The sequence below is a fragment of the Branchiostoma belcheri genome, unplaced genomic scaffold, assembly GCF_001625305.1.
Source record: "Branchiostoma belcheri isolate BF01 breed outbred unplaced genomic scaffold, Haploidv18h27 scaffold10, whole genome shotgun sequence".
Taxonomy (NCBI): domain Eukaryota; kingdom Metazoa; phylum Chordata; class Leptocardii; order Amphioxiformes; family Branchiostomatidae; genus Branchiostoma; species Branchiostoma belcheri.
The window spans coordinates 3,129,843-3,140,332 of record NW_017802380.1 but is presented as its reverse complement, the minus strand read 5'-3'; positions in this window follow the sequence as shown (position 1 = coordinate 3,140,332).

The following is a 10,490-nucleotide window of genomic DNA, read 5'->3' as shown; positions in this document are numbered from 1 at the left end:
ACATCTCGTTTAAGGCCGCTGATGTCATTGCCTGCGAACGTACGCAGTTCGTAAAATGCCCCATAGCCATTGTCCTCTGTACCATTCCCCATGTCGTGTGTCAGCGCGCATTCGGTCTTCATGCGTCACGCCATTAACACCGCAAATCAGCCGGCAGCACTCAGTCAGCAGGTCGTGTTCCCAACTCTCTGGTGTAAGGAGAAAGAGGTTCTTGCAATATCGTGACAGTCGTGGCTACAAAGACAGATCTAGTACTTTCACAGAAACGCTTTTGCTTTTGTGCACGCTAACATCTTTTAGCCTTCTCTGACTTACATCGCCTTTCTACACAGAGATGGTTCAAAAGAAAAACATGACAGTTCCAGATGATAATCAGAGTGAGAAATAACCTTCAAGTGTGCACTGCCGTGTCCCTCGAGCTTACCCATGCGTAATTTACCACTCAACCGTGTTTTACACTTTCATCCTTGTATCACATGAAAGAAAAATCAAAATCCAATTAAGGTTTTAGATTAGAGTGAGAAATAACCTTCAAGCATCGATTGCCGTCTCCTTCATCATCCATGCACAAGTCGCCACCCGCCATGCTTTATATATTGATCATTGTATTGTTAGAATGAATGTCAATAGAAGACGGCAAGAAAAGACAAACTATCAAAAGAAGACAAAGTATAAGATTGGCACGGCGGATCTCGTCGTCTCGCTCGGTAGTTCATTTGAGGATAAATCAATGCTTTGATACTAGATGCCAGCGGCTGGAGTCGTAAAACACCCACCTGGGATAAGTAAGTGTCATGGAGATCTATCCTTGCCATCAACAAGGCTCACGGTCAGCGTCATGCCGGCATCAGTTTACCTACATCTGTACCCCGTTACCACGACATTTAGGATTCAACCGACGCTTTACATCCCTGTGTTAGAAGCCGTTCTCTGTTTTCTAGCTTCTAAGAACGTAAGCTGAAACTGGGTAGCTTAAAGTGGCATCTTCTGCGCTCAACTAGAGCTCGCCTGGAGCAGAGCGCCACCTCCACAGGTTGTTGGAGCTGATTAAAAGTTTCTGGCGAGCGCGGCCACCAACCTTTTCAAGCGGCATGTATTCACATCAAACGGAATAAAGGGGCTGATCGGAAAACCACCACGGGGCTGAAACGGGTAGATTTTCAATTTTGGTTCCTGTCACACACGTAACACTGCCGTTGATATGTTAGGGTTTCTGACAGCTTCAATTTTTCAAGTCTGAGTTCTGTTCCGCTGTATCCGACCGGAATGTGAGATAATGGGCAGGAACCTAACACCTGACACAGCTCACGGAGCGTGTTAGGTACCTCATGTGGGGAGGGTATGAAAGTAGTTGTTGGGTGATGTTATATTTATACATATAACAACCTATCACTTAACTCTTGTGCCGACGGACGTCAGCGAAAAGCATGGTACAATAAAGATGTCGATACCCTGCATTAGCTCCCCTGCAAGCAGCCCCAGTCAAGCCATAGCATATCAGTAATACCGTGAGGTTCGATGACATTACATGTAAAGTAAGGTGAACTAAGGACATAGCATGTACCTGTATTTATATCATTCAATACTGATCCTTTTAAGACTAATCTCCGTAGCAAATGCCACGTGTGGTCGTCCTTATATGGGATTAATGACTTGAAATCCTCTTGCCGGGTCCTACGGTTCTGATGTTTGATTCAGATAGATTACTATTCAGCAGGGCCTGGAGGGTGACAAAGTTGCCCCTTTATTTATCATTCTTTAAATTTACTTGTAATTTCTGTTTCCTTCCGTTGCGTAAGGACTCTACTAAGGAGGGAAGTCTGTGAAGACAAACGGACGCACAGTGTGTGTGTTTGACTAACGAGGAGCCTCGCTGTGTAGTTGATAGTCTGAAGGATCTCATATGGCCACATTGCCGCACAAACCGCTGATCATGGACGGTCTGGCTCCCTGGAGTGTTACGTAAAAGTACCAGTATTCACTGATAAACATGCCGACGTTAGGTGTTGGAGACTGCAGGCAGTTTGGCAGCTAATATCACCTGAATGTCTCGTTATGTAAGAAAGTGTCTGTATACATTAACACAGCAGCATGCTAACGACCTCTCCTGGGTGCGAAGTTTTATGATGAAGTGCTACACCGTCAAAGTTATACTGATGAGCTCTGCTGAGTGTTAAGTTTTACGTACTCACACATGTTGACTACTACATGTACCATTGACTGTGCAGTTATGGACAAAAGCACACAAGTTCGTCTGGAACAGCCTGTTTGGCTGATCTGGCACGTAGGCGGTGCTTCCGACCCTCTTTCCGGGGGCGGAGGAAGTAAGGCCCGAAGACGATAAGGGTTCATGCTGCAGCCCCAACCCCAACGTGACGCCCATGTTGATTGCCGTGAGTTCCAGACGTGCATGGCACCATGAGTACCTGGTGTTTCATCATGACGCGCGTTGTGGCAAACATCAGAGCCAGACGGTATTGTGCCCAATTTGAAGAGCAAGAATCTGCCACTGCTGCGCTTACAACATAAGATATGAATATTGCAGGGTGCTGGCTCGACATGCAGACATGATGAAGCTTTAAGACTGTCTGCGTCGATGATGTACTGTTCCTCGTTTTATGATTAACTGTAGTTATTGTTCACGTAATGTGCGCTTGCTACGTTTATATGCGATTAGTTTTCATTTGACTTATGTATTATTCATTTATGTCCGTGTTTGTACATATTGGCCTATTGGAAACACTAGTATACCAATCACTCTCAAGATAGATACACGAATGAGCGAAGATGGTGTGCCACACACACGACGATGGTGACAACTCTTTCGAAGATCATTCTTCTGGTGACGTTTAACAAGAATTGACTGACAAAGTTTTACCGGTAAAATCTGTATTCTACAGCTTTCGTCCCATTTAACGGTGAAGGTTGAAGTGATTTGTGGTAATTTGGCTCGTAGAACCGCTTGCCTTCGTTTTTCTTGCGCACTGACACAGACTGCCCCCTTTCGATTCAAAGTAAATAGTTTCAAACTTTCCCATTGTGTAGACTCAGGGCAATCTCAGCGGTCAAAACGGAATAACGACATAGTTGAGAAATCTTCTATTGAATTGAACACCATCAGATGCAAGTAATCGATTCTTACAAAAAGAACGTCAAAGTTGATTTCCCCTCCTTGATTTCACCTCCCACCAGACAGGGCTCCGCTCGGCATTGGTTGATTGGACTTGAATAGAGCCTGCTGTGAACGGACAGATTCTGGCGCCTGGAGGCAATTCTGTCTTCAAAAGTTGTGCGATCACCCGGGATGGAAGGTCTTTATTTTGTGTGTATATAATTTGCCTTGCGCCGCTTATATGCACACATGGAGACATTACTGTACAGTGAATAGGATTTCATCTCTGGAAGAACACATTTGAGAACTAAGTAGTTGAGAGCTTTGGGTACTTTGCTCTGCAATATGAGTAATTTCTCCTCATATGGAAGAAGTATTTACTTTTTGATATCAAAGATTTCACGCTGCTTCTGTCTAGTCTTTTAAACCATAAACCACACCAAAGTACAAGTTGGTAAAAGCTTTCTTGCGGTGTGGATCCATTTACGATCTCCACCATACATATCTAAGCACGCGACCCCTCCAGACATTTGTATATCTCAAAGTAAGCTTGATGAGGCCTTGGTTGTGGTATCCTGGCATTAGCGCTACACCCTGTGCTATCAAAAACGGTGTTAACGCAAGCGAAGACAAATATACCTGGATCTCGTTATCGGTAAGATGCAGCTGTGAACGCGCACATACGGACTTACTTCTTTCCAATGATATTTACAGAGTATTGTTTCAGCTTCTGGGTGGTATCTGCCCACACAAAGAAACAGTTAAACGCATGGAAACAGGCTGGTATTGCGGCATACGGAAGGCTTTGATGAAAAGAGGGCTCTAATAGCAACTGATGTTTGTTGACTCGTCGTCTTGGCGAGAAATACATGTAGTGAGATCAAACTTATCTTATAGTTACATGACAAGTAATCTGTGTTGATGAATAACAAATTAAAACTGTTCACGACAGAAAAGAATAAAAATGCAGATTCAACCACTATACCGAACATATTAATTACTTTTTTTGCACCAGAAGAAAATTTGACTCTCCATCAGTCTTCATAACATTCCCAAGTTAACTTTGACATTACCAGTAGGCACTGAAACCACTGATCCGGTACGATATCGTCCCTGCTCGACAGATTTCTCAAGATCTTGGGCTTATCGTAGCGTGTTCATGTACCGAGATAAGGCATTAATGAACAGCATAGGTGTTGAAGTACATCGCATCGGATGTTTTTTATTATTTAGATTTACGGTTGCAGCATCCTGGTCCCTGAGCGGGGATGTAAACTTCACCCCTCCTCACTAAGCGTGAATGTAGAATTCATTACCGGTCGCTGAGCGGGGATGTAAAATGTATCCTTCTTCGCCAGCCGTGAAATTCCTAAGCGGAGTGATCAGACCTAAAGCATATGATTGGTGCGCACTTCAGAAGCAATAATGTCATGGATGCGTTTGTGGTTTATGGTTTTACTGGAAATAATAATGATGCACACCTTTATTTGTGAACTGATGGTTGGCATATTAAGTTCGCGGATGGAAACACGGGTTGGAGACATATGTATGCATTAACCACGACTACCACTCCAGATGTGCACACTTGGGCAATCCTGCTGACATTTTTGCCTCACAAAAGACGCTGAATACCGCCCAAAGGTGGGAGGTTGAATGACATTTGCCCTTCTAAAGTTGCAGTAATTAAACCAGACAATAGCAGGAGAGGCGAATCGTGGGCACATTTTCAAACCCGCCATGAAATCCTCATGAAAGCCGCCTCAGGATTCCACTCTGTGTAAAGCCTCCTTTTACGAGTCCAGAGAGGCCAATTTATGCTATGTGCCGAGGGGCATGAGGAGGTTAAAGCCTTGAATAGTGGAGCATGTAACATGTAAGGGCAGGAGGCTCGGACCACGTTTTCAAAAGCTACTAACGAGATCCCGTTTCCAAACAGGACGCGTCCTTTCTACTACCACGGCCCCGTCTGAAGTCTAAAAGACGTAAAACGCTCCGGCCATTATGTCGTAAACTGCATCAATAGGTTTGGTCCGTGAGGAGTAATTTCGTAAAAGAAGCTTGATTGCCTACAATTGCCATGCAGTAGCCATATAAGACACGCGAATTGGCGATTGAGTTCCCCTTATGAAAATACGTGTCAGTCTGCTGCCTGTCAGACAGACCACCAGACGGGAGGACCCATCATCGCGTAAATTATCCGGTAAAAGTTTTCACAAGAGTTCCCGTTCTTAGAGAGTTCGCGAAAGTTCAGTTGTATACTTTCTTGCTAGAGCCAGACGCAGTAGAATAAGTGCAAGGATACAAAGGCATGAAGATAAAGTGTCAGGCGGCTACATCCCAGACAGTGCACGGGCTGGGAAGATCCACCATGACCATACTCATCCATTAAAACATTCACAGCATCTTGGAAGGTTCCCAGCTGTGCGAAAGTTGAGTTGTTGTCTACTATATCACGTCCTTTCATGTGAAGTAGGAAGACTAAGGTCGCGGATACAAGAGATTAAGAATACGTGTTGGTGTGTGAAGTCGCAGGAAATGCTCCATAATTTACAGTCTCGTTAAGCCTTTACAACTGGCGATCTGCCAACTTCAGTAAAAGTTCAGGTTTGGCTGACCAGATTGAGATAGAACGGAAACGTGGAGACGTGATTCACTGATTCCATCATATCTGAAATATCCCGGCGTACAGAAGGATCAACACGACGTAGTCATCACCGTGGAAAATAATTATTATCCCCTGACAATGCGTGTCAAATATACGATGGAATTAAGAAAAGATCATCATCATCATCATCGGTCGGCTGTGGCGCAGAAAAGATATCAGACTGTATAAGCAAGGTTTAGTATTTTTGTACTTCCATTGGCATGAACGCAAGAATTCCATTTTTTTTAAAGTTATCTGCAAGAAACGGTTGAATGCAATTGAAAGACAACTAGGGGATAGAAGACGTAGAGCTGTGGAAGATCGGGAGAGATGCGTGGGAAAGTGCAAGAACATCTGAGAATCCAGCTCGGCAAGATGCTCCTGCTGCTGCTGAAACAGTAACACAGGCTCATCAAACTAACTCGTGCCAATGACACTTCCCCACAAAGTCCGATATATTGCCTACTGTGGCAACAAAAGCTGTATATAGACACTGATGTTGGGGATACAGAAAACTTTGCCAACAAACTTTGTTCCGTTTGAAATCTCCTTTAGTACCTCTACTTAGAATCGTGCACATCTCGGAGACAATCAGTGACTCCATCATGTATTCTACCATTCTTTGATGACTAAAGCTAGAATATAAATGTTAACGAAGGACTAGTTGAGGCTTTATACCTACCATGTATATTGCCATGGGACTTAACTGATTGCTCGGAACATTGCATGTCTGCCCGTCTGATCATAATCAGAGATGAAGGCAGGCATAGCTTCAAAGTCAACCATCAAATGAGATGCTATTAACAATTTGAGAAAGCTCAGTCGTGGATATCAAAGTCCTTGGCGACAACCGCTGTTTCTTGAAAGTCACAGAAACTTTAGTGGCTACTATAGGCAATGGACTTCGATGATAAAGGAATAAAAAAAAGACTTCAGGCTAACATGAAACTAAACATGCTTTCCCAAATATATTTCTAGAACCATAGATATCTGTTGTCAACCAAGAGAATCTGGGAGATAATATTTGTAAAAAATAATTGTTGAGAGCGATGCACATTTGAAACATATACTGAAAAAGTTCAGGCGACATAAAGGCTAAGCACATAAGATATGCATTATTACACTATTTCATTCCATTTATTTGAAACATTTAATCGCCCAAGCTTGCAAGATAAAAGTTTCACTCAATTTTCCTCGAAAAACAATAAAAACCATGAATAACTCCATGTTAAATGTGACTTGACATATACTTTAAGCTGTTAAATGAAGGCAAAGTGCTAACTAATTTCCCATCTCATCGTTAAGGTATTAAAAGAAAGATTGCTTCTTACATCCTTGGAGTAATAAACAGGCACGATACTTCATCATATATTATATTCACAGACGTCCATGGTACAACTTTCTGACTTTCAACCAATGCTGTTGCAGGCACGAACTCCTCTCCCTAGAAGGTTATACCTATTAACCTAATGGCAGTGTAAAGTCTGCTGCCAAGTCACCCCGCGACCTTTAGCGTGTAGAATGTTGTGGTGAGCACCAGCCCTGCACACAGTGTGCCATGTATGAGTCAAATTCACTGCGCTTAAAACTTTATGATCCACTTTAAACTGTTGAACCCTACGAGATACACAATTGACTGGCAGGTTTATGAAAGCTGGTTTATGAACGGTGGGCGGTTTGGAGTTTTTAAAGTGCACTATCTCTGAACAGTAGATTTACTATTACTGAAAAACCAATAAAAAGTTTCAGTTGGAATCTGGAAAGCAAGCAAAAAGGTTATTGATTTGAGTAGAATTCAGTATTTCAGTGAGCGCTCGGCGAGCTTGAAGGTCTTCTAACGATCTCCAGTTGAGAGATCAATAATCGTCAATAATCGTCAAGGTCTTACGGAAATCTCCAAGATCTCACGATGACCTCTCAACGATCTTTCAATGTTCTTAATCACCAATAATTGGTAGTTCCTCAACCGTTGCTTAACGGTCTTCATTACGTGCAGCCCGGCCCGGCCCATCATCCTCATCAGTCTGTCTGTACCACGTCCCTGACCGGATGAGGAGCTTCCTCACCAGACGACTGATTGAGATTTCAGCCTGGGGTGGCCGGGGACGGCTTGGCGTGGTTGCCAGGTCAAGGACGCCGTCGATACTTCATCCAATAGAAACGTCAGCTTGATTACTTTTGGTGGATCAATCCGGCGCGGTCGTTCGGCCACTGCAGGCTGATGCATCCATTATAGCGTCGGAGCTTCTATCTTATCTGGGCAGCAAATTGTCTAACGCGCCAGGTCGAGTGGTTAGATAAGATAACGTCCGGGCAAATCTGCACATCTTTGCGATAAGGAAAGTAATTAAAAGTTCCGTTACATGCTGCTCTAACCTGTAACCAGGGGAAAGGTCGTCTAGCATCTATAGTTGTTGTTTTACATCATACCAGCGTTTCTTTTAGGAGCCTTGCTCAACGTACCACAATAAATGGTCACTTCAGTGAGTTTATCCTTCTGAATGCCGATTTGTTTTATGAACAATCGAACATTTATCACTGTACATGTACCATGGCCATCGTTGCCAGTTGTAATTTGTGGCCTGACCATTTATGATGCACATTGTTGTGTATATTGAGCCAGAAAATCGAGGAAGTGAGAGTAAGCCTGTCTGTCCTTGAACAGTCCAATGCGTGGAATCATCAGAACTTAGTTGGGTAAGCTCCGCCGACGTATTGTGGCTCCAGATCATCAGTTCGACCTTTAGGAGATCGAAAGCTCTGGCGGGTCATAGAAAATTGAAGTGCCAACTGGCAGGGCCGTTCTGTATGTCCATTTCACGGTTATTTTCAGATGTAATGTGCAATGTGCTTAATAGGCCAGAAAATAACTAGTCCAGCATGCACGGGGCGAACGGGGCGACGCAAAGAAAAATAAAATAAGGCAATTGTAACGGCTGACTGATTATATTGGCTTTGTTTTGAATTCATTTGTGTGTCGATTTTGTGTATAAACACAACATGTTGCGTTTGATATCATCGGTTTTCCATCCCAACTTGCCACCTGAAATAGACCAACCACCCACCATCCCACCTTACCGCCCGAAGCACGCCACCCACCCACCAGCGCCCGTTATACATCAATGGACTTACATGGTGTTACATAAGCGCAATCAAGGCTGACTGTGTCCTAACCCTCCAGATCCACAGCGCGCTAATTAATGACACATGGTTCCATAAAGATACGTGAAACGACTATATATGTTCGTTATGTCGCCAATTCCCACCGATAGTCCAAACCCACGGCCGGTCTAACTGACGCCTTTATGGCGTAGGATTTACCCTGAGAACGCGCACTGCGATACGATGCATCAATCACTCATTCATGGTATACGTTTTCTATGTTATTGTCTTCAGCTAACAACGTTGTAATATAACAACTCTACAAATGTATCAAGAAGAGAAAAGAAACGTATAAGTCATAGATATAGATAAAACATAGGATAGTTCCCATATGATAATTACTTATTTTAGCTAACTTACTGCATTTCGCCCCAAGGCCATGGGGCATGGATATAATAAACTTCATTGCCATTGTCATTATATTACGTATTCCTCAAGGATATTTGAAAATCCTACATGGTCAACTCCTATTATTGCCACCCTTGTATGCTTAGTGAGCAAAGGCAAACCTTGTGCCTCCAAACTCAAAGAGTACCAATGACGGATATGCTCGGTTTCAGGGTGTGGGAACAAGATGAAAACAATTGCCGGAAACCCTCCAGGACGGAAACACTTCATTTGTCAACATCCATCGAATTTAACACGTATATTCCCTATCGGACAGGGCGATCAGAGGATACAATCACAATTCCTATTAGGAAAATGGGAAAAGCATGTTTGACACCCAAGGCCCTGAGCCAAGTTGAGTCGGAGCGCTAGAGCGTGTACGATTACTCGACAAGCCGTAGACTGACTGTACTAATCCATCGTTCCTTCCTGTGCCTAACTTCAAACCACAGGCTGTGCCCCCAGACATATACGCCTGCCCCTAGCCAAATGGGAAATCGAAGTTTAGTCGCCAAAAAGCTTCTCACTCTACAAGATTGATTGTCCAGATACCAACAAGTTGGACACACGTACGAAAGAGTGCGTCAGTGTATGGATGGGTTTATGTGTGTGACGCAGGACTATATCTTACCGGAGAAATTAGGGTTGTGAGAAAATATGTAGCTGATAACCTTTTACATGTAGAAATCAGTTTCCACCAGACTGTAATTGATTGCGGGAAAACTAGCAGAAAAGTCTGAAAATAGATATAGGGGAGTTAGCTGGTCATAGAATTATAAATGGTAAACTTTGTAATTCTGTGGCCAGCTAGCTCCTTTGACATATCGTTCAATCAATTTGGCCAATTTGTATTTTTCTGCAACACAGTGAAGCCTGGTAGAAAGTATAGCTTGAACAGCCTTATTAGCTACGTACCCTATTTGTCAATTCCTTTTGTAGAGTATATACTTAGTCATCATTAGAGGCCGGCAGAATCGCGTACTAACAGCGTGGAGACGATGTTGTAAATGATTCTTGCTGTTAAAATGTTTATAGGTCCAACAGGTTGCTCGTTACTATAACGTGGTGCAACAAAAATAGTATGTAATCATTTCTCTTAGGACCATTAGGAGCATGTTTAAAGCATGATGAATATGAGGACACTTGTATGTCTGTATAGATAGATACATGTAGGTAGATAATAGA